The 24,934-nt window shown below is 54.4% G+C and overlaps 1 long non-coding RNA gene across 2 annotated transcripts; it reads right to left on the bottom strand.

Moving 5' to 3' along the window:
• Positions 1 to 16,465: 16,465 nt before the first annotated feature.
• LOC119154934 lies at positions 16,466 to 24,812 on the bottom strand. Of its 2 annotated transcripts, XR_005106560.1 has the most exons (4): positions 24,633 to 24,812; positions 24,120 to 24,225; positions 21,070 to 21,167; positions 16,466 to 16,634 (listed from the first exon to the last, which is right to left on the bottom strand). It is a non-coding gene; the product is annotated as an uncharacterized LOC119154934 (long non-coding RNA). The 2 variants fall into 2 exon arrangements; XR_005106561.1 differs by lacking the exon at positions 21,070 to 21,167.
• Between the last annotated feature and the right edge of the window lie 122 nt (positions 24,813 to 24,934).

Raw genomic sequence — 24,934 nt, 5'->3', positions numbered from 1 at the left:
GCAGCCCTGGGGTGACGGGGTGAAGCTGCCCACCCCTCACGGGTACACAAATCAAGAAACACTCCCCCAAAGAGCCTGGCTGTCCTTGTGTGAGAGACCAAGGAATGTCACACTGGTCCACATGGGTAACCCTCAGTGGCTGATACGTAACAGGGATCTGTCAGGGGAGCCGGGGGGGCTGCTAACAGTGGCGGGGACACCCCCTTCTCATCCCCATCCTGCCAGTTCAGGGCTCTTTTGGACTCTTACCAAGCAGGGCTGGGACTCTGCAGCCCACCCAGGCTTAGCAGCCAGCAGCAACTTAAGGACAAGGCGCATGGGCTTGTTTAACTCCTACAGAAGACAAATATTGCCCTAACGTTTGTTAGCTAATAGTCATTTTGCTTCCAAATAACTGTTGCCCGGGAAGCGCTTTGGTGATAAAAGCAATACCGGAGGAACACGTGTGGAAGGAGCACTCGCAACAGAGTGGGAGACAGCTGGGTCAGGTTGGCTACAGCACAAGTTGCAGCTCATCTCCCGAACGCCAGAGCCCCGAAAGCCCACCCAACACTGTCCCCTGGGGCAGGGTGCCCTTGCTGTTACTTCCCCCCCATCACCCTATGGACTGATTCTCACCTCTCTGTGTTACAAGTAGCCATGCACAAGTCTGAGGACTCTCTGACTCTTCCAGGACAAGACCCTGGTCTTCCCCAGAGCTTGAGAAGGAGCAAAATTGGTGGGTTTGTCTTCCTTTGGAGTTTTCAGGACACTTAATGTCAAGCTGTGTTGATAGTATTTGTGCTCCTGGGAGAACTGGACATAAAGGATAGAGAGGCCCAAAGACAACAAACTGGAGACCACAAACCTCATCTGAGACACCTGAGGATGCCAGCACTGAAGTGGTGGGGAGGGCGTGTATGGGGCAGCAGGATCTTGCACAAGGGCATCAGGAGCAGTACTGAGTCTAGACCTGAGCTGGGCAGCAGGAGCTGAGCTAGAGGGGGCAAGCAGAACAGACACCACCACCCCCACCCCACCCCCCCACTCCCCAACACACACACCCTGCAGGTCTGTGAGGGGAGGATGGGAGCTCCTCCAGCACCGAGCCCCAGCAGCAGCCATACAGACGGGGGAGATAGGCATTGCAAGGACAACTACAGAAAAGTGCCACTGCCCACATAGTCCAAAGCCTTGCTGTCCCCCTTCTCTTACCCACTGCATTTCTGAGATGCTTCCCAGTTGCAGCACAAACCAGCAGGCTACACAAGGCTTTTACCATCAGTCAGATTCCACTGTCCATGCTGTTGCTCCTTCCTCCAGAGGCCAGACCACACTGCTGCTCCTCCAACCAACCACCTCTCCCTAACACTCTTAGGACTATTTTACTACTTAGCAGGAACGAGCTACAGCTGCACATTGTCCATGTCAGTCAACTCACCACCTCTGCATGAAGGCCACAGCTGCATATTATCTATGCTAATCAACCCACTGCCTTCATTCCTCTACACTTCCCGTTCTCCCCTTTCTGAGAGCAGCAGCTTCTGGCAGAGCACAAGGCCGCCCTGCTGCCAGGTGACCCTGGAGGCTAACAGATACTTCATCCAAAACCTCAGCAAACTGACAGCCCCTTGGTAACCTCGGGGACTGATCTCAGCTCTGGTACCCCAAAAGGGGATTTGTAAGGATGCCTCATGGTGCAGATCAGTACGGGTAGTGGGTGGCACACGTCGGCAATGAGCATAGCCCCTGGTGACCCTGGCTCCATCCTCGGCTCTCCAACTCCTTCACTGCCACTTGGTTCAGCCCTCAGTCGAGCACCAGCCAGGGGAGGTGCAGGAAAGGCAGGTTCCCCTGCAGGTCCCCCAGCCTCACAGCTCCAAGGTGAGCATGCCCAGCTCTGTGGTGCCCCAGAGCCACAGGAGACCCCGCAGCAGCGGCAGCAGAGAGCCCAACCCCCACTGCTCGGCATGATTTGGGGTTTCTGACAGCCTGGATGACATTAGGCAACTCCACACAGCTGCTAATTGGGCCAGATCTCCCTCACACTGGTATAATTGGTGTTTTCCAGTGATCACTGCGAGTCAAGTCTGGCACTCTGCTGTGTCCATCACAGTCCCAGACATGCTATTTACTGAGGACATCCTTTTCCTTCCTTTAGCTTGTTGGTCCTTACTCTTCCCAAAACTCATTACAGGTTAGTTGTGATCTTTGACAGTTTCTCTTAGATCAAAAGGTCATCAGTGGAGAACTTGGGCCCTGCCATACTCTCCTGAATGGACCATTTTCTGTGAAGCACCTCAGAGCTGAAGACAACGTCAGGGGACACTGAAGAAATCCCCTCTTGTTGGAGATTCTGAGTCCTCAAAAACATGCACTCACTTTCCCTAAGGGCATCTCCCAGCTGCTGCGGATACAACCAGGGCAGGATTTTATCTGGGGTGGCGGGGAGCTGGTGAATGCAGCAGAACATGTTTTCTTGTAGACAGTTATGGTATTCCTTCAGCTCTCCTTGACCTCAGCAGTGACCAGGGAAGGGACACTAGCTTTATCTCATCCCTGTGTTTGCAGAAATGCTTCTCAGGCTTCCCTGCTGCTACCATGGCAAGCATTGCCCCTCTAGAGTGCTCCTCCTGTAAGTAAAGGTTGAACCAGCTCCTTCCTCCCCACCCTGGGTAAATCCTTGCAGAGGGAGGTCACCTGTCACCCTTCACAGCTGTTTCCCATCTATCACTTTGACTGAAGTGCCTGCAGACCCATGTGCTGCTGTTTGTAAGCTCTAAACCAATAATCTCTCCTATAACAGCCAGATCTTCTGTCAGGTCAAGAGTGACAGAGCAACTCATGCTCCATGGGCCAGCTCGTATGCCTGCTTTTGATGAGTGAATCCAGATTGGTTTGGGATTAACTCTGTGTCCTTCTGGTGGCTTTCTGAGCTTTTCCCCCCCATCTCTGAATTGCTAAAAGACCTTATCTCATATCAGGGATCCATTAGCCCTGGCAATAGTGCCTCTCTAGATTTACAAGAGCCACAAACTCTTCTGTGCTTGCTATTGATTTCTGCACTTCATTCAAAGGCACCACTCAGCTGCTCAGGTTTTGTGCAGAGTGCGGAACTCCTCAATTTTCTGTAATACCCTGTGATAGTTAGCTTCCTCCGCCTGACTTAATTGAAAGCATTAAAAACATCATGTGCTTCAGAGCAGGCTACTGTAAGAAAGGAAGCTGCCTTTTCATAGTCTTCCCTCTCCACTTCATCCACTACTTGCAGAGAAATGGGAAAGCACCATTTAAGCCCTGTCTCCTGTCCTGCCACCTTCCCAAAGAGCTGTGCCTTGTGCAAGGCTTTTAGCAGCTCTGTGCTTGCCTTTCTCTCTCCCCAGTCTGCCTCTCAGCTGTGTGGTTACCTGAGATCAACCTCCTAACACCACGCTTTGTCACAACACAGCAGCCTGTCTCCTGTGAGGACGCCCAAATTCTTCACCTTGCTCAGCAGAGGGGAAGGGATGCTTCATCCTTTGCCTGGAGGTGGTGTCATTCCCCGCTGTTTGAGTCATACGGGCAGCCCACGGGCTGAGGGCGGTTGCCAGGGTCAGCCTCACCAGAGGCAGCTTGGAGTTAGTGTCAGCTCTCTCAGAGCCCTCCATGGTCACAGAGGACCCAAAACCCTCCCAGTCTGTAGTGAGAGGTGTGCCCCACCTTTTGCTTATGCGAGGTCATAAAAATCACTGAAATTCACTGAACATTGTGATCGGTTGTCCCATGATGTGTCAAACACCCAAGTGTTACCACCAGCATGCCACAAGCTCCCTTCCAGTCTTCCCTGGCCCCAGAAGCGCAAGGGGTGATGCACAGCCTCCTTCTCCTCTCAGCACTGAGGAAGGAAGGTGAGGTCCTGCCACGGAACAGCACTTGCCTCATTCTGCCATTAAAAATCAAGTCAGCCCAGTGATTAGCCGCTATTAGCACTGAATGCGGGCGTGCTGGGACGGTGCACAAGTGCAGAGCTTGCTGCAGCGGGCATTCGCCTGTGGATCCACACAAAGGAAGCACAGGATGAGAGGAAGCACAGCGCCCTGTAAGAGGTGTAAAGGTCCCAGGTGGCCTGGGGTTTTAGAGCTGTGCTGCTTTTCTGTACCTTGTTTGCTAAAGAAGGGAATCGTGGGTCCCAGTTCTGTCAGCCCCGTTTTCAGGCTTCACTGGAGAGAGACGGGAGCAGCACTGGCAGAAGGATCATCACCATTTCACAGGTGGAGTGGAGGGGAGTGGTGGTCTCCAGAGGTGGAGCAGCGTTAGACTTGAATGCTCAGCTCAAAGCATAAACCCTCAGAGCAGCCACTCTCTCAATGTGCTTTAGTGTCACAAAGCCTGGAAATAAAAGCAAGCCTAACCCTCGCCTCTGCTGTGTCTCTTTTTGCAACTGATGCTGAGGAGCAGCTGAGCATGAGGTGCTGCACTTGCAGCTAGGCCTGGATGCAAGCTTGCAGATGTTCATCTGGGGGGAGACGAACTTTCAGGATGTGGCCAGAAACTCTTCCCCTTCTGACCTTTATCATCACAGTAAGAAAAAGCTGATCTTGATCTAAATTGGAGCCTTGAGGAATTGAGCAACCTTTAACCTAGCTCTGAAAGATCTGGGTTTTTTTTTTTTTCTTTAAAAAAAAAACCAAAAACCCACATGGCTGTCCCAGCAGAACACATATTCAATCTCACTTGATTCCAGAAAGCAATTTGCTCTTGCCTGGCAAGCAGTTTGGCAAATCAAAAAGCCAGCACCAACCACAGACAAGAATTGTTAGGAACAAGCCCGGTAATCAGGACGGCTGGGGAGCCACAAAGCTGGCTGCAGAAGGCCAAGTGTGCCTCTGGTGTAACGAGGCTCCTGCCGGCACCGCACCTCTCACAGTGCTGCTGGTCCCAGCCACAGCCTGTCCTTGGCAGGTGGTAGGCACAGAACTGATCTGCTTGTTTCTCCTCTTGCTCCCTGACCTGATGATGGGGTAAGATGGGGCTTAGGGACTTAGACTGCCCTCCCCTCCCTTCTTCCCTGGGAAAAAGAATGCTTTGCATTGCGTTACCTTTTTTACATAAGTAGGGGATTTCTGTCCAGGATATTTTGTCTGTCTTGGCTTTGGGACAGAGTTGCTCCTGCCCTGTACCTGGAGCTGTGGTGGCCAGGTAGCTCCGTGGTCACAGTGCTACTTTCACCAGGGCCTGCAGATGTGAGCTGGTGGCTTGTGGGGGCATTGCACCGTGCTATGCTCAGCTGGTGCCTCTGGAGGGGGCTCAGCCTGAGGTCTCTGGCCCAATTTGAGCCCTTGCCCACCCACCCTTCATCCCAGCTTTCTCCCCCTTGGGAAAGGCAGGCGAGCGATGTGAAGTCTGGGCAGGGCTGGATGTTTGTGATCCAGGGCTGGGAGCTGCTGTCTCTGGTGCAAGCGGACACCGTTGCACGTGGGCTGTGAGCAGCAGTGGTTGTGCTACACTGCCAGCCCAGTGGCCTGAAGGATCTGGGATGCAGGAACAGTCCCAGTGAAGTCAAAGGAAGGACAGGAACATGAGCTGCATTACACATACCAGCGTCTCCAGCCCCTTCCAATGGCCATGGCCCTGCTCATCCCTTTCTCTTCCCCTGCCCCACTGAGGGTGCCAGAGCACAGTAATCACCGCCCCCGCAGCACTCCCAGCTACTGCCTTCAAAGTCTTGTCAGCCTGGACAAAGCTGCAGAGTAGGGAATGAATAAGGCCAGGGACTCATCCTGCTGCTCCCCTTGCAGCAATGACCAAAGGGAGATCAGGGGTGATGCAGCTCTGCAAAGGACAAAGAGGTGATGGGGTAAGGTGTGTTTTATCGTGCCCAGCAGCCCAGGGCTGGCAGGGCTGTGGCACACACGCTGTGCTCCCAACAGTTTGGCATCATATGGCATCAGGTGGCTGGAGCCAGCCAGCTTGGGGATGCACTGAGCCTCCAAGCAGCCCATCTACAGATTTCCTTAATGATTCTGGGACAGACTTGTACACCATGCAAAAACCAGCCAGATCTAATTCACAGATTGGGTTAGTGGAGGAGAGATAAGCCAATCCATTTAGTGGTTTTGTTGAGCTGTATGAGGCTAAAGCAGATTAGGGGCAGATGCTCAGCCGGTGCAAGGTAGCACAGTGCTGTGGGAGCCCACGACAAAGCACCAGCACACTTCCTTCCCAGTAATCTCTCTAGTCTCTAGGGGCAGTGCAATGCTAGTGCAAGAGCTGTAAAGTGACATTAATACAGAAGGATGGATTAAATGGGAGATTTGGAGGTAGCATTATGCATGGATTTCTGCTTTGTCTCACTCCAGGCATCTCACACTAGCCCTGCCGCAGAGGAAGATGATGCACAAAGTGCTCAATCCCTTTTACAAGCGCTGCCTCTGACTTTGCTGCGTTCCTTTGGCCATGACATTTGCTTGGGGCCGTTCACATCCCCAAAGGCCACACCTGGGTGCAGCTCTGAGCTGAGGGACTCCTGCTCTGCACAACAGGGGGATAAGGGGAATCAGTGAGAACAGTAGATTCTTGAGACCTTGCAAACATATCTTCTTTCCTGCTTCCCAAGCCAATAGAGCAAACTCAGCCTAAATTTTGTCATGCTGAAAAGCAAGCTCAACTGTTATGTCCCTCACCCAGCTGGCTTTTCAGCCACAGGGCTCCCACAGCTTCCAGTCTCTCTCACGAAGCACTTCTCAAAACTCCTTCATCTATGAATTACACTAATTTCATTTCTCCCAGGAGGAGAACAGAACATAGCAAACACTGCACTCACTGCCTGACTGAAAGCACTGAACACTGCCTTAGAGAAGTCCACCATCCAGCTCTTGGACCTGGTCTCTGATCTAGGAAGAACTCATGGGTACCTCAGGTGCCCCAATTTTCCAGCTGAATATACTAAGAGGACCAGTTTCATCTATTAGCCAAATCTTCTTAGACTTTGCCTCTTAGGGATGAAGAAACAGAGGCTGAAGGCATATTTTATTGAGGACACATCATGGTCTAGTGGACAGCATCATGTAACAGCCACCAGACCCTGAATTTAACACTGCTTTGCTGTAGGGCTGCAGGTGCATCGCTACCCCACACGCCTCAATCTGCAAACCAGCAGATTGCGCTGGGGACAGGGCAGTGCCTCACTGGCACAGCTGTGGGAATGTGGCTTTGTAAGGTGCAGGTGGTCCTGCCTTGCTGGCTGCTCCTCAGCCCTTGAGACCTGTGAGCATGAGCTGGGGGAGAGGGAAGAGGCACTCATGAAAACAACCCACCTCTCAAATACTTTTTTTTTCTCCCACAAATATTTAGTGAACAGTGTTGTTTCAATCCAGTTTTCAAACAAACGTTTTCACCTCTTTAAGATGCTGATGATTCATAGAGACAAAGGTAAAGCAGGGAATGGGGCAATCCCACAGCTTTTCAATTCCATCTGTATCAAAACTCCTTTGAAAACCTCAGTATCAGCACCAAAGGCAAGTAATTTTCTTTCCACTTTGTCATACTTACTTGTAGCCTGAAAATAAAGGTGAAAACAAAATCCCTCCCACAAACCAGCAACTTGGACAGCAGAGCCTGCAGTATTCCTGTCCTCCCTCCCACACACCATGTCTGTGCAGGGCAGCATGTGGCTTGAACCCCCCGTGCCACGGTGGGGGCTCGCTCAGCCCAGCACCACCTCTTGCAGCCACGCTCACTGCACAGGGCTGGCCAGAATGGGTGCAGCGTCTCCCTAAAAACATAAAGTCACTGTGTTTTTGGGAAAGAGGGTGTATAACTTTCCCAAGATCAAGGACCTTTGTCCTGCACTTTGTGCAGATGTCGATTCACAGGTGAGTCACAGGCTAGAATGGGGGGATTGATGACAGCACCTCACTGGTCTGTGCTCCAGTGCCAGCTGGGGATACTGGGAAGCACAGACTATAACCTGTGCTGGTCGTGTTTCCACAAAGGTCTAGCGAATTTTCCTCTAGGCTGTGGGTGTTCCACCTCCTGTTCCCCTCGCACTCATACACTCCCAGGAGGATGGAGGCTGAAAAGAGTCAGTTCTGGATAAAGAAGGGGCCAGGTGGGTCACCAGGGGAGATCAGAAAGGCCCTGTCTGTGCACGAGTCCCAGGCAGGCAGGGAGGGCAGGGAGGTGGAGAAGCCCCCGACCACCTGCAGCTCTCCCAGGCGAAGCTGGCAAGGACATCCCTCCCTCCTCCTCTTAACCCCTGGTGATTCTCCCTGCACAGTGCAGCCTCCTTCCCTCCCTCTTCAGACGGGTCCACAGAGCGCGGTGCGGGGAGCCCGTGCCCGCCGGCTGTGGCGGCGAGTTGGCCACGACGGCGCAGGGCTGCCGGCACTGCCGGCTGGCTGAGCGCGGGCGGTGGGCAGCGGCTGAGGGCACGGAGACAGGCAGCGCCCGGAGCCGGCACCTGGCTGGCAGCGCCCGGCCGAGGCTGCTGTGGCCGCAGCCGCTGCTCTGGGCAGGGTTTGCTCCAGTGAATGAATGAGGCAGCTGATGAATATTCAGAATTGGCAAAGCAGATCGCTTTCAGCTAAATTTGATCACAATACGGGATAAATTAAGCCACGGGATGAATGCATTTGAAATGAAGATTAAAAGAACGCGCTGTACAAAGTCAGGAAAGTAGGTTTAGCCAAAATCTGACAATCTGACAATGTACACAAACAGACAAAAATAAAGTTCCTTTCACTGAGCAAATAATGAGGTTGGGATCAGCTTCTCACCCAGTTCCTATGGAAACAACTCTTTTTCTTTTTAATTTAAAAATAAAAGGGTGTGTGTGTGTGTGTGTGCGCAGAGAATGCCTGGGAAATGAACGATGCTCAAAAGACCCATGAATAGAGGAAGGTGCTCAACAGGAGTAATATCTAGTGAGAAAAATCGCGGCAGGGGAGGCCCAGGGTCGACAGGGGAGGCTGCCGAGCCCTCAGCCCCAGGGGAATGCAGGGCTGGTGCAGCATCAGCCCCCAGAGCTGTGGGGTGCTGATGCCTGGTGTGTCTCCAGCTTGCTGTAGGTCCTGGGTCAGGGCACTGGGCTCTTTCGGCAGCTGGGAGAGGGGTGAGGAGCAGGAAGCATTTGGGTTTGCCACAGGAATACAGAACTGGAGAGCTTGCAGGAGGCTGAGGTAAGGCATGGCAGCTCATGCCACATCTGCTCCTGGTTTTGGAAAGATCCAGATTATTGTGGGCCCCTAACGCAAAGCCAGGGACAGCACGACTGCCTTGACTTGGAGACAAGTGAAACAAAGGCACTGAGGCTGTGGCCCTGCCCTGGGGAAACTGAGGTAGGGAGCAGGCAGAGCAGCCTGCCCAAAGGCTGCCAGACAGCAGACCCAGCTGAGCCCCCCACCCCAGGCACAGGCAGGGCTCCCACCACCTCTCACTGGTGGCAAGTCAGGCACTGCTGGCACCTCCGAGGGTCCCTGTGGCATCCCTGTCCTGAGGGACCTATTCCCTCTGTCCTCACACCTTGCCGTGTGTGTGCTGGGCAAGCTGGACAGTCGGGCAGCTCTCCGCTCCTGGGAGAGCAGCATCGCTCTGCCGATGGGTTCAGCCCCTCTGCCACGCTGGCAACAGGAGGGGAAAAGGTCTTGCAGGGAGCAGCGTGCCGGGGAGGCGAAGGAACCTGCCCAGCTGCGGTGCGTACCTGGCCTTCCCGGCCACTGGCTGACACAGCCCCAGTTGCTCACTGGGGCTGGACTGGGCACAGCAATGCAGGGCAGAGCCGCTTGTCCCAAACTGCCCAGAGCCCAAATCCAGACACCCTGCAGGGACCACAGCGGTTTGGAAACCTGCCGGACCACCATGCCCTGGCAGGTGGTCTCCTCCTGCAGCCACACACTTTGCAGGAGCAGAAAATTAAAGTGCTATCAGGCTGACACGAACAAGTCTATTAGCAGCCCCTGGCAGGTGAGAGGAAAGCATTAGCATATGGAAAACGGGGGAGGAAAGGCAGTGTGTCTGGGACTGTTATGACTGAGCAGACAGGTGAAACCAGGAAGGTTATAAATAAATCCTCTGCACACACCCCCAGCTGTATTTCTGTAATGTCTCTAACAGCCTCAGACACCCGGTGCTGGTCCCTGGGGCTGGGGAGTGCGGTGGGCTCCCGCATGGGATGGGGTGGGCAGGGAGTGGAGCTCGCCCAGAAGGAGCACTTTCCCAGCGTTCACTGTGCATCAGAGCTGGCATTAGGCTTTTTGGATCCCCTGCGTGAGCTAAAGCAAAAAGCCTTCCCCTTTTCTGTCCAACTCTACTGTGACTTGCAGAACTACAAAACGATCTCAGGGATCCCCACTAGGCTCTGTTATCTCAAGCAATTGCCCTGATTGCTCATCGTGTCCATCACTGCAGCACCCGCAGCAGAGGAGAAAGTGATCTCGGCCACCGAGGAGAACAGGAGTCCCTCTGTCCTCCTCCTGCATCCACCTGAAAGAGTGCTTATGGCAACATCTCTGCCCTATGATACGAAAAAGCCACCAGTGCGTGAGCCACACCAGGAGTGGCCCCGGGGGAGCAGGAGAGGCAGCCAGTGTGGGGCAGACCTGTGCATTCAAGCCGGGATTCTGAGAAAGGGGCTTACAAAAGGGGATGGCCATTTGCATGCCAAGTGGAGTAAGGGCTGTGGGGTGCAAGCCCTCAGAAAGGCATGTGGACAGGCAGGTGCCACCCCAACATGGGCAGGTAGGAATGCACGGCCTCTCCTGCCAACCTGACCCCCACAGCAAGGGGTCCTACTGCAGAGAGGTGGGGGATCGTAGCCCTCCTCGCCTTCTTGGGGGACCCCTGTTTTCTCTCTTACCCAATGAACCAAATTGCCAGCCTGTGACTCAGTCAGAGCTGCCATGCCCAACACCAGGCTACCCCAGGGGACCTCCACTAGCCTTCCTGAGACAACGCTGCCCATCGCATCAGTGCCAGTGGGAGAGGACCGGGTTTGCTGAAGGGTAGCTGCAGGACGGGCCACACAATGCAGAACCAGGTCTTGGTTGAGCAAACAACAGTTTACAGCAATATCCAGTTTTAGCCCTAGAAGAAACAGAGGTTAGAACTCCCAGGACTGCAGCCAGCTCAGGCCAGCAAGCCTGCCTTGCTCTGCTGCAGGAGCCTGGGTTCAGTCCCTGAGAGAAAGAGACAGCAGCAGGGGCTGCTAGGAGTGCGGAGCTGTATCACACTCTTTGCACTAGCATCCCATCCAAGCCCATGAGCCTCAACAAATGTCTGTCAGTTTTACTCAAAGCAACAGTGAAAATCACCAACAAATACAAGACCCGTTCCCCTCCTCAGCAACAACAGAAGTGACCAGGTTTCCAGCCACACAGGGACCCACAGCTCTGGGCACACAAGGGGATGCCCTAAGCGTGCCTGGGTCTGTGTGCCCAGCTCAGGTGGCAAGGCTGGCAGCCTGGGCTGGTTAGATGTGAATCCTGCACACAAACACACTGGAAGGCTCCAAGGCGGCCTCTTGCCCTCTACACACCCCCATCCCACACCAAGGCAACACCTACAGAATCACGCTGCTGCCTTCACTGCAAACCACTGCTGCATCGGGAATATTTATTTAGCTGTTTTTTACTTAAAGCTCAGGTTGGGGGGTGGGGGGAAAGCTGCTTTTGCCTTTTGGGGAGCTTTCCATAGGCAAGGAGACAAAAGATCAGAGTGAAGGAAAGGAAGGACCAGCTGCAAGATACCCTCCTCCCCGCTTCCCAGGCGCTTCCCTGCTTCTCCAGGTTCAAGGCTCCTATCTCATCTCAGGCCTTGGCGATCACTCAGTGCTCAGCAGGTCTCACCCCTTGTTTCGTATGCCCCAAAGGAAAGTTTGTCTCTGCACTTGAAATGCCAAATCTCTCTCAGCCCCTGCCTCACAAGAGCGTTTGTTTCACAGTGCAGGATTTTGGCCCAGCCCCCCAAGCCAGGGAGCATCCCAGCGAGGTGGGAGACTTAAAATAGCGTCAGGGCCAGAGACTGGCTACGGGTAGGGGACAGTGCAAGTTCCTAGAGCCCTGAGCTCAGATGGGCTTGGACAGATTGCCACTGAGCTGCCTTGCACAAGTGCAACTGCCCTGCGATGTGGAACGACCTTCCTCTGGCATCCAAAGAGCTGGATTACAGAGAAGCCCAGCTGCCCCGCCACTGCAGAGGGAGTGCAGCCTGGAGGGGGACCCTTTGTATAACCCCTTGCTGTTACAGGGGAGCATGGCCCGGTGTCACCTTGGGAGCAGGAAAAAACAGGTGCACTGTTCCCCCTCCTCACCTGAAATGAGGAGTCATGGATCACCTGCAGTGTTGCAGTGACACACAGGTGCTGAGTTGCCTGCTTTTGCAATTAGTGGCAGTCATTAAAATAAGTGCTACATTAATTAGTGCTGGGTTGCAGCTCAACCTCCAGGTCTGTCACTTGGCAAAACTCACACTTGAGCTGGCTCCTACTTCTGGGAACTTCCCAAAGCCAGTTGGGAACACACAGGCTCGCTCGTCCTTGCTGGGGTCTGCGAGTGCAAAGCAGCCTCTGGAGGGGGACTAAGAGCAGAGCCCCTGCCTCGGGGTACCTGCCACATGGGCCACTTGCCACAGACCACTGGGGGCCAGTTCTCCAGATGCCTCTTTCCACTTCCCCACCCCCCACCCCCCCACCAAGTCCTGGGAGAGAGCCCAGCATGTCACAGCTCTGGCAGCAAACAGGGCAAAAAGCATGGTGCAACTGGTGTGGGGGAACTGACGCCACAGACTTGCCAGGGGGCTCAGGACCAGCACGACCATGGCAAATGTCAAACCAGCGTGCCCTCACACAATTAGGGAGGCCTTGGAGAGCTGGAAGTGGTATCGAGAGGGAGCAGCTGCAGAGCTGCCTTCCTCCAAGCTGTCAGGACCAGGGTGGTCCTGGATGCAGCCTGTGCCAGGTTTCCCTACCTGTGTCCGCCCCGTGCTGGTCTGCTCTCCTCCCAGGCTGTAGGTAAGCCCAGCCAGCTCACCCATGGCTACACTGGGTTTAGTTCACCATGTCCTTGCTTGTACCGTGGTGGTCCTGTTGTCATACAGCATTGCATCACTTGACTGTCGGCCAGGCTTTCCGGATGTAAAGCCTTCCTACACAAGGAGTACTGAGAACATCCCTGTATTCAGGTATTTTGCACAAGGTTTTGAGGAACGGCAGCTTCTGGCTTTCTTCAAGAAAGAACGTAGGGCTGGCAGTGCCAGTGGAAGCTGTGAAACCAGAAGCAGAGTTTGGACAAATCCTTCACCCTCTCAGCTCTTGACCTCTTACAGGAGCAAGGCTTACAGACCATGGCTGGCCTGTGTGACAAGAACATTCTGCTGCAAGTTTTAGCCTTTCCAGTTTCACTGAACTGACAGTTACTGATGGACTGGTGCAGAGGGACCAGCTTCTCTGATGCTGCCCACAGCACCCAAGCTGCAGCAGGCAGCAGTGGGACCAGGACAGCCAGTCTCCTCTAAACTCTTGACATTCATTCCCTGCTCTCACAGGTACAGGAATAAAAGGGTCATTTTGGGTCAGAGTTTCTAAGATCTTCTGCAACAAGCAGCTACTTCCTATAATCTCTGCCTCAAAATCAAGAAGATGCTTAAAAAATAAGCGGGGTTTTGACAGAGCCGTCGGAGGCTCACTACAGGTCACCTCCCGTCCTGGTGTAGTTTCTGGAATACTTCTTCCCGATCGCCCATCTGACACTGATCTCTTTCTGCATCTTTCTCAAGACGTAGATGTTTAAAAAGCTCTGCCCAGCCTTACTAAAAGCCACATGAAATGTTCATGTTTCCAGTCTGCTGGGACAAGTTTAATGATGTTTAATAAAGGCTGGTGGTGCCTGATCTTCACAGTGGAGTTCTTTTGCAGATTCCCTGGTGAAGGGAGTGTGGAAGAGCTTGTCCCCACTATGTCTTCTTCACTTGACTTGTCAGCAAGAAGAACATGCTGTTGTGAGCCACGTGGCCTTTGTGCTTACACGGCAGCAGAGAAAACATCATGCACTTGTATTTTGTGTAAAGGAGTCAGCATGATCAAAATATACTTTCTAGGTATTAAAACTGAATACCATTTGCCTTCATTCTGAACCAAGGTAGTCTGGGTTCGACAGTTCAGCCAGAAAAATGCTCTTACTCAGAGAAAACATCCTGAGGTAGCTGGTCTGAGCAGATGTGGGTAAGGCCAACGTAACTGGCCAGGACATGACCCAGCACAATCTTGCAACAGCCTCTGTCAGTGCGTGCCTGAAAGACCAAACGATTGAACCGCTCCTACAGATTTGTTCAGCACCCTTGGGACTGCCTGGGTAGAGCTTCCAGCACAGCCATGGCAGGACCCCCGTCTGAGCCTTGCCTGCAGTTCTGTGCTGTAAGCCCACCTAGCCCAGCCTGGAGCCAAACACATCAACAAACCACCTAAGTCTTTAAGAGGGGCTTACACCATTAAGAGAGCCAGCTCACATCAACTCCGTGTCAAGTACTATCCATATGTAAATGCTCCATAAGGACCCAAAGGTTGTTCCTAGCAGATCCATAGTGCTTCTGGAGACTACCCCAGAACATTAGTCTGAAGGGCTGGACTGCTTTTTTGACTAACGCATGGAAGACTCCCAGTTTGACAGGATCTAAGGAGACAAGCCTTTCTGGCACCACAAGTTTGAGATCTGAGAGGCACCAGTCTGAGATCTAAGAGCCAAATGGGATCTCAGACCTTGCATGCTCAGGAGACTGGAAGCCACTGGGATAACAAATCTCACCCAGGGCTCTCTTATGACACCAAGCTTGTTATTTTCGAATTCAGATGGATCAAGCCAGATAGCAGGATGTTGAGGAAGGGTCAAGGCAATAATTTCCCTTCCATGGCTGGAATCACAGCCCAAGCTGGGGGACAAACCCAGGACCACTGCATCACTTGTCAGTACCCACCAGGACACAAATGAACAGGAGTCAGCTTTGTGCACTGTCAAGGGAGCAAAGAGACCAGCAGTTAATCACGGGCACACATTCTAGTGGGCTTATCTCCTTAGAGGAAAGGTGGAAGGATGCCTGTCACTCCTCACTATAATATAGTAAGCGAATAAATGAAATATCCTAATGGAGTTATAAATCCTGAATCCAGAGTTCTTGGCTTTGAAAAACATAAATAGTGAATGCCTCTGGGCCGCAGTACCAAAAGGCATCCTTGAGAAACACACAAGGCAATGAACCAGAGAGACACCTCTTTGGCAAGGGCAGTCATGCCGGGGACTTTTCCATTATCTCCCAGACAGACTCTTCTCAAAGGGCGTCTCTTCCAGTCTCAGCTAGAGACATGCATAGGAGGTCCCTGCTGAAGAATGATCAACCACTGCTTCACTTGGTACCACTCAGAGGCCCCGGCCCACGATGGGGACACACACACTGTGTGTGCAGAGCCGGTGCTTTTGTTACAGCAAACCCGATGTGCGTGTGCAGGAAGGTCGCTGCCCAGAGGTGCGCATTGCCGTCAGCGCATGCAGGCTGCTCCCCCAGCAGCCGCAGGGCTGGAGCGACTTCCCCACCTCCCCGAGCTCTAGGATGTGCAGGGCACCGCACAAGAGTCTGCTGCACTGGCAGCTCTGTCCCTCAGAAATCAGATGGGAAATAATCTCAGCCCAGACAGCAAAACCATTGTCTGCTGTGACACTGTGACACGAGTAGTTCCTGGAGTCCAGGGGGCCAAGCTCGCCCTGGCAGCAGCACCAGCACGCCTCCAGCACAGCACCCACAGGCAGGACTGTGGACCCACATGGCTCTTGTGGTCCTTTGCATCCTCTCCTGGGGCAGGAGCTGGCAGCATCAGTTCGAGCCTGGCACTTCTACTCCAGAGACCTGAAAGGAGCCTTCAGACACTAGTCAAGACCACTGGGAGCCACAGGTCCACCCTGTCCTACATTCAGAGGCCCAGCACCACCTGGTTATTTGGGGTTGACCACCTGCCTCTTCCCTTCGGTAAACTGCATCTTTGCCAAGAGATTGCAATGGAAGGGCTGCAGGTAGGAGGCACCCAGCCAGCACCTCAGTGGAGCAGTGTGCTCAGCGCCCAGGCCAGCGCTGCCCTTGGCCTCCTGTCCCTCCACCTCTGGCTCTGCCCCACCTGCACACTGTGGCACCCCTGAGAGTAGGATGGTGCCCAGGCCTGGGGCAGCAGCTTGTCCTCTCCTGGGGACACCAGGAACTCCAGCCAGAGAGCTAGATCCTGGCAGCACACAGCAGCACAAAGAAACAGAACAGTCATCAGCAGCTTGGACAGCCCTGGGCACTGCACAGACACAGTGCTGGCTAGGACATCAGGATTATCTTTCTCCATTAACTAAAAGCACAATGGGAGTGCTGGCACCCACCTGGAAAGCCATCAGGGACAGGCACAGGGAAACTTCTCATCAAGGGCTGCTGCTGCTCAGCATTTGCTGCTGGGAGGCTCTGCCATAGACCCCTGTTTCCCCTTGAAGTAACAAACCTGTTTATATTCGGTACCTTTATGCCTGGAAGGAGGGCAGAGGACTTTCAGGCTTGGATTGCTCCCAAGGAAGTTCATTTGTGCACTTTGCCTTGGCTCGGTCGGGCTGGAGTGGTGACGGTGCGGACCACGGAGGGCTTAGGCGCTCAGACGGCAGTGTCTAGCAGCAACAAAAGGAAGAGAAAGTTGCAATAAAATGGACTCGGGCATCCTGACACGGATGACCCCTTCCAGACAGCACCCTTGGATGCCACTCTAGCACCTTGCAAGAACACTTGAGCATGCCCATCGGATGCTGGCCTGCAAGGCATCAATTCTACAGACACTCGCTGGGCTGCTGGCATGTCAGTTCCCCCACCAGCTCACACCACAGAGGAATAAAGCTGTCAGTAGTGCTGGCAGTGCCAGGAGGAGCAAGCAAGCCCAGTGGTGAGCAAGAAGAATGTTTCCCGCTTCTGTGGGAACAAAATTCCACCTGCAGTGGCTCGTGCTGGGCCAGGAGTCACTGCAAATCCAACCACCCAAGTTCCACTGCTCTGGAGACACCCAGGCAGGACTGGGCATCCCTCCTGCAAGGTGAGCAGCATGACTTTGGCAGGGCATGAAGGGACAGCTGGCACTACAGCTGAAGGAGAGGGTGTAGGAGACGTGCAATGCGAAGCAGCCTGCTACAGAGCAGCAGTGGCACAGGTGGGTGCCAGCTCCAGCCCTTTGGCCACCAGCCCAGTGCTGCCCTGCCTGGGTGCCGAGGTGGCACTAGAGCCAGGACACCAACTGGCACCCTTGCTGCTGCCCAGCCCACCCAGGGGGCACACACGGCATTGCTGGTACTGCATCCCTGTGGGGCAGCTCTCAGCACCTGCAGGCAGTATGTCTGCAAGGCTGTCACCGAGCACCACGGCACAACCGCACGGGGCTGTGATTGCTGCGTGGGGAGGGAAGGGTGACCTTGGCCTATATTTTAAAGGCTGTTTTTCATCTACAAAAAGCAGCCAAATGAGGGCAGCAGCAGGGAGGAGGAGAGATGAGCAATGCAACACAGCCACGAGGCAAAGGCAATGCCTCTGCACTCAGCAGCGCGCTCTCCCCTCCTGGCACAGCAGGTGGCTACAAAGGGGGTGCCCTGCTGACCCCATCTCTGCTCCCCATCCTGTCCTTCCCTGCTCCATGGCAGTGAGGGACATGTGGGGAATGGGAGCTGTGGGGTGCAGGGAGAAGGGCAGCAGGGCTGTGCCCAAAGGGGCAGAGCAGAGGTGCTGGAGCGCAGACCCACGGCTCTGAGACAGGTTCCCTGAGTTGCTTCAGCCAGGGATCCGTGCAGCCCCCCTGGCACCCCAGCACACCCTGCCAGGCTGCCAGCAGCCACAGCCTCCCCAGGTCCTGGGCCAGCCTGTCAGACCTGCGCTGTGTCCCTGACATCTGAACAGTTTCAACCACCACCAGAAATGTGAACCAGGACCCATGCATCCCATAAGCATCCTGCATGTGGCAATCCTTATTTTCTCAACAAACAGTAAGAATTCTCTGCCAGATCACCAGGTTGGACCATCACAGTCCAAACGTGTCCCCCATCCTGCTTCAATACTTCACAAGACAAATGGAGAAACCCAAGTATGTGGTCAGCTTTGCCAGGGAAACACAAACCTGACTGCAACACAGAGACCTCCCCATGCGCTTCCCAAGGGTCCTGTGGGGACATGTCCTGCCCCTGTGAGCAGCAGAAGCCCTGGGGGGGCTGGACTTTGGCCGAGGCTGCCCGGGCCCCAGAGGGGAGGCATCCCGGCTGCGGGTGCAGAGCTGGGGAAGTTGGGCTCCTCTAAGCATCTGGTGGGGCTCAGCCTTGCACTGCAGCTGTGAGATTTCACTCCAGGCTCTGGAAAGCACTCTGAAGACATTCTTAAGCATTTTGCTGCTTCAGAGCTTTAATGATAGTGCATTACTTGGTTGGCAGGAGCTGAGAGCTTCTCTCCTCACCAGTGACGGAGCATTAGCAGAAGGAAGGAAGGCTGCATTATGGGTTGATGCTCTCCATTCAGTCTTCCATTTTCTGGGAGGAAAGATTGCTCGAGTGCAGCCATTAAAGAAGGCAGTTCCTGCACTCCAACCCCCAAACTGGAAGGCTTACTCAGGTTTAAACAAATCAAGAGTTTCTAGAAAAAAAGGTTAAGGTATCTGCAGAGAGGAAAGGACAGGGAAGGTCAGAGCAGTAGTGCCGAGGGGACACGACTGCTTCATGTTCAATCCCGCTGACAGAGGCAAAACACACCTCTGTGCACAAGGACCTGCTGACACCCAACCTCACACACTGTAGAGCCGAGTCCGTGCCTTCCTACCAGCTTACATGCAGGTACGTAAATACACTGGAAGAGGCATCTGAGCATTAGTCTTGGCTGGCCTCCTGCCTTCTTGGTGTGAGGGCAGGCTGGAAAGAAGCTGGTGCATTATCCCTCCCTCAATCCCTCTCTCCCATCCATCTCCATCCACACTGCCAACTGCTCCTAAACTTTGATGGTGCCACAACTTGAGACATTTTCACCCAGGCTGCCCAGGAGCCCGCTAGGAACAAGGGAGCCAGAAGTAGGGGAATGTTTCCAGAACATCGGGATGCTGCTCAACAGGCATAGGCAGGGAGGTCAGCCCACGAGGCTGTGACTATTCAGTGGACCTGTCTCCCTGGAGATGCTCTTAGAGTAGTTCTCAGATGCTTTTGCTTCCAGGAGTAACCACAAGTGGAAGCAATTTCCAGAAGGGTATTGTCCCCTTGGTGGCACACGCACTGGCTCTGGGGTCAGACCTGGGCTCCGCTTTCTTGGAACCATTCCCTTTGGAATGGGCTTTCAGCAACCCATGAAAATCTGAATGGAGCTGAACACGGGAACGGAGGTTCATTACAGGAGACATCAACCTACTCTTAGTGCCACAGCACCGACTCAAACACCGTATCATGCCAGCTGAGACAATCTGAACGGTGACTCTAAAGTAACATACAACCGCTACACAGCAACAGGGTGGAAAAAGAGGCATCAGGGTAAGCTGGGCCCAAATTGAAGGGGAAAAAACCCCCAAACTTAAGTCACAGAGCCGCCACTTTGAAAATCTATCCTGTGTCTGGAAGGAAAGGTAGAGCAAGGAGTCCTGAGGCTGCCCTGAGCTCCATGGGTATAGGACAAGCTCCTGCATGGCCCTGGAGAGCACAAGGATCTGTTAAAAGCTGCCTTTTATCGCTTCACCCGGTGCTGAGGGGGGAGCTGGGAACCCAAGTGAGTGCAAGACAGAAGCAGGAAGAAAGCCCCGCTGCTGCCAGTGGAAAAATGAGACCTCTACACAGCTGCAGGAGCAGTTTTGATGCTGACTGTTTTACAAGGGGTTAGGCTAGGTTGATCATTAATATTAATGTCTTGGTGAATTATGCATATTTTGCATTTGCATAAAGATCCCCTAGTCATGCTTCCTGCTTTGTTAGCCAGCCTCCCCCAGAGCACCAGCAGCCTGCTCATAGAATCGGTGGCTGCATGTTGAAATGTTTTAAGTCTATTAAGAAAACAAAGCAAAAATGCAAACAGCCTGGCATGGGGAGCTGACCCCTTCCTGCCAACAGAGAGCAGACTTCAGTCAAGAGCGGCAAAACAACACCGTCACCCTCCTGCACCTGTGACAGCGCAGCCCAAGGGCCACCTTCTGGCCATCCATCCTCTTCCCAGGACGGATAGATCGGTAGTCCTAATCTAGAGGCAACAATCCTATTGCAGCCTAGATCTAGTCTTCCCTATCTCCTTCCCACATCTCCCTCTTCAGTTCTTTTCTCACAAGGTGCTTGGCTCCTTGAATTCTGCTCCTGTCTCTTGTTACTGCTTGTATGAGCCTAAATTGTATTATTATCAAGCCATGCACCTGATTTTCTGGTACGCTGTGTCCTCATCAGGAGGTAGCTCCTTGCAGCTCAGCGCTTCGCTCAGTACAAGCCAGACAAATCGCGTTGCAGCGAGCACGGCAGCACTAACGCTCATCTGTCATGTGCCACGTGCTTTCCAGTTCCCCGCACCGCACCACGCACACGTGCGGGTGGCTGTATGGGCTGGCCACTTCGAGCCTTCACTTTGAAGTCACGAACACAGATACTGCAGTTAGCAGCTCTGGGCAAGCTGCCGAGTGCTGCTCCTCTGCTGCGTCTCCCGCACACCACTGCAAAGCCTTGTCCAGAGCTACCAGGGCCATGCTGCTGAGCTTGCCCAGCACTGGGAGCAGCAAAGGGAGCTCCACACCTTCCCCTTCCCACCACTGCTGTGACTGTGCCCCTGAGGGGCACCTGCAAGGGACCAGAACCAGGACAAGCCATACGAAGAACAAACCACTGCTGGGGCACCCCACTGGCCCCCTGACCACGTGGGGCCACCCTGCCTCACGCGGTCAGGATGCCACATGAGGGCCCTGGAGCTCCCTCCTTGCTTGACCTGCAGCAAGGATGGAGGCACAGACAGAAAGGACTTCACAGCTGAGGAGCAGCACAAGGACAAGCACCAGCCTCTCAGGGGCCGTGACAGTGCTGAGCAGGGAGGGACCATGCCAAGAGCCACAGCCTGTCCCCCACCACTCACCCGAATCTCCGAGTCAGCGCCAAACACCACACTTTGAGACAAGCCACAAGTCAGTCTCCAACCTCAGCACCATGTTTCCAGATGTTTCACGCAGGTGTCTGCAGCCAAGGATATCAAGACATGATTAAGAAGCGAAAAATGCAAAGAGGAAAGAGGAGATACTTGTGTGGGACTGAGGCATCTAAAAGAACCTACCTGCTTAGTCCATAGTGGACAAGCCGCCTTTCAGAAATGGCCCTCCTGTTCCACCAGCTCCATGAGTACATCCAGTAGGGAAGGAGAAGAACCCATCCCTGAGGGGTCTCACAGCTCTGTGGAGGCTGTCCTGGGTCCCACTTCTCCCCGTCCCCCTCTAGTTTCTCAGAGAGGGTGTTCAGCAGGGGCCGTTGTACCTGAGACACAGGCACACCCTCACCATCCCCAAACATCATCCCATCACCACCCACAGCTCTGTCACTGCAGAGCGGGTGCACGGACACTGACACCCATCAGGTCCCCTGGGATTACGAGGACGTGCTGGCTGAGGAGGCAGGAGGACTGACAGCACTGAGCAGGGGCAAACACCGGCAGGGCCACGTGGACTGCATCGCCATGTGCAGTCCGAGAGCTCCTGGAGGACCACAGTCACCCAGAGCTGAAATCCTCCAAGCACTGGGGTCCCTTGAAGGCCCCATGGAGGACAGCCATCCCAGCTGCCCAGCCCGCAGCCCAGCACAAGGGTAAGAGGGGAAGGGGGAAAGGCCAGGGGAGCACCCCCAGCAGCGGGCTCTGAGAGCCCTGCCCACCCTGCCTGGGGAGGAAGGGATGAGTCAGTGCATGAGGGCCACTCATGCATGGCGTGGGTGGAGCAGAGCAGCAATTTCTTCCCCAGGAGATTATATTCTTTGCAGAAGTCCTTTTTATTTATTTCTTCTTACAGAGCACAGCAATTAGCTGCTCCTCAACTCCTCCGCACCCGGGGCTGCTACTCGTGGGAAGGGGACGCTTGCCGCTCCTGCTGCCGTGCCAGGCAGGCACAAACACCATGCAGCCAGGGCTGGCAGCTCCTCCCGGCTCTGACGTGACACTGAGGGGTCAGGGCTTGACCACCCAGCCTCACCCCTTGGCCACGAGCTGCTCCCATCTGTGCCCCCAATGCCACCACAGTGCCGAGCACGCATGGGTGCTCTCGCCCTGCCTGTGCATTGTATCTCGGCGCTGTCACCCATCGTACTGGCTGTGGCAGACAGCCGGGCACCAGTGTTGCCCCAACAGCCAGACGAAGCCTTGGCTGGGCTGTACGGTGGCAGAGAAGCTGGAGGAGCCAAGAAGGATGTTTGAAGAAGCCTTGGGTCTCCTCCCAGCTCTGCCACACTCTCACTGGGCAAGCTGGGATCATGCCACCCAGCTTCCCCGGGTGAAACACCAGCACAACTCTGCCAGCTGCAGACAGACAGTACTTTTTAGTGCTTGGGCCACTTCAATGCCCCAGTGAGCATCTTCAGGCCCTGCCTCTGCTGCAAGCAAACAGAAAATCTGACAGACGTTGCCCAGGCAGGATCAGAAGGAAAGCAGAACCACTCCAGGAAAGGTGACCTTAAAGAAAAGCTCCTTCTGTTGTCCTCTACAGTAGGTTCCCTTGTTTGGAAGTACACAGAGAGAAGGATTATTTCCTGAAGCCTTCACAGCACATCAGCTGCATGGGTTACTGACAGGCAGAGCACTGCCTGGGGGGACTTTGCTACCCAGCAAAAGGGTGATTCAACTGAAAGAAGGGCATAGGGAAGCATCGATGCCCCCCCTGTGCTAACAGGAGGTGCTCACCCCATGGAAGACCGCAACCCTCGGATGGATCCAGCACAGCCGTTAGCCTGCAGGACTGATGCTTTTGCATCCATCTCCTCCACAGTATATAGCAGCATTCAGGTAACACCGAGGTGCCCGGTGCTAGCCTTGGGCAGGTCACTCCTCACACACGTGTTGCTCCAGCCAGGCAGCTCAGGGGCGCACCAAGATGCAGGCACTGCCCGAGCAATCTCCCTGCAGCTCTGCCCCAGCTCTGGGCAGGGCTGCACATGCAGCAGCACAGCTTCCCAACCAGCCTGCACCCTGCTGTCCTTCGGAGGTGATCCTGCTATCCACTCATCTTCCCACTAGCACATTTCCAATGCATGTCAAGCAGGGACTGTCTCAGGCTGGCTGCGCCACTCGCTGTGGCACCTCCCATGGGCACCCATGCTCTTCATCCCTGCCATGATCTTCTCCTGGGCCTGACCCCGCTGAGGACCCCCAGGGAAGCCCCGCTGGTGGGGCCCTGCCAGAGACCTGCCTGCACGGCCATGCGGCCAGGGAGCACTCGCAGCCCTGGGGGCTGAGCTCCTCACCACCTGGGCCCCATTTCCCCAACCCTCCAGCTCTGTCAGATTTTGCTCTCCTTCCTCATCACACCAGACACAACCTGTCTCACTTCCCCCCCATCAGCTATCCATCTTACCTGCAGCACCCCTCACCTTATTCTATTGTCTCCCAAAACTGTGTTCCTAGCATTTTCCTGCCAAATCTAAGGAAGCATTCAAATTTCCACCTCCCAAAACCTGCTATTGACTCATGTCCCGGGGACACAGGTCACCATCCACAAAGGGGAAGGGCTGCAAAGCAAACCACTTCTCTCCTCCCTGTACCTGCAGGAGTTCAGCCAACACAGTGCTCTCATGCAGATCCCACTACATCTTTTCTCAGACCCAGCAAGGCTGCTGGTACCACACAGGGACTCCAAAGACGGGAGGGAGTGGGATACTTCCAGAACCTTCTCATCCCAGCCCGTGGTCCCTCCGGTCTTCAGCCCCACACGCCTCGCCTGACCAGCAGCCTGCTCAGCATCTCCACATCGTCACACCTCCAACGAGCCACGTCTCACCAGATTGCATTGATGCCCTCATCACCAGCAAAACAGCTCAGGCACATTCTCCATTCCTGCCTTTGATTCTGCTGGTTTTCCAGGGCAAAGAGCTCTTCCACTGCATGCTGTGTCACTGTAGGACCAGCCCCACCACCCCAGGCACTTCACTTACCTATCTGATGTCCAGTCAGTCGAGGGCAGGTGCCTCACTCAGCCACACTTCCTTCGGGAAGCAACCAGGTCAGGGAGGCAGGAAAGGCATGCCAAGCTCTCCTCCACTGCATTTTCCCATCAATTCACAACAGAATCAGGAGAGACCAGGATAAACAGTAAAGAGGAAAATCAGTGGGGTGGAGAGGAGGAGAAACAGCTTTGAAACCCGGGGCACAGACACAGGACTACTGATGAACAGCAGTTGTCAGGCAGCAGCTGAGCAGGTTCCTGCTCCTGGGCTCTGCCCTCACCTCCACTGACTGCAGAACGAGCATAGATGCTGCTGGCTTAATTTCGCAGTAACAAGCCTCCAACATGGGCACCACAGCCAAGGCTGTGCAGGTCCTGCCCCAGCAGCAGGCTGGATGCCTCTGCTCACATGCCCAACAAACTGATTTCATTGCCTTGCAACAGTGCTTTGATTACCAAGACATCTTCAGGACATCCCAGGCCTCAGTCTTTGCTGACTTACTTGTTCCTTACTCCATGGAGCACTTTACACCTGATTTGCGCTGGCGCACACTCAGCACGTTCGGTGTGGGTTCAGGGGACTGAGGGCTGGCTGCAGACCCTGAGCCCTCTCCCAGGCATGCCTCTCTTCAGCATCTCCTGTCCTGCCCTGCAAGAGCAGAAAGAACACAGGCTTGAGTCCTCCCATCACCCACCAGGTGACAAGAGAGAGAGAGAGAAGGTTTTTAGAGGCACTGGCAGTAACCAGAGGAAGGAGCAGAGCTGTTACTCAAGTGCCCAAACCCACCCAAGTGCTCAGTGACT

The sequence above is a fragment of the Falco rusticolus genome, chromosome 10 (genome assembly GCF_015220075.1).
Source record: "Falco rusticolus isolate bFalRus1 chromosome 10, bFalRus1.pri, whole genome shotgun sequence".
Classification (NCBI taxonomy): domain Eukaryota; kingdom Metazoa; phylum Chordata; class Aves; order Falconiformes; family Falconidae; genus Falco; species Falco rusticolus.
Note: the sequence above shows the minus strand (reverse complement) of the source record. Positions and strands in the feature narration are given on the sequence as shown.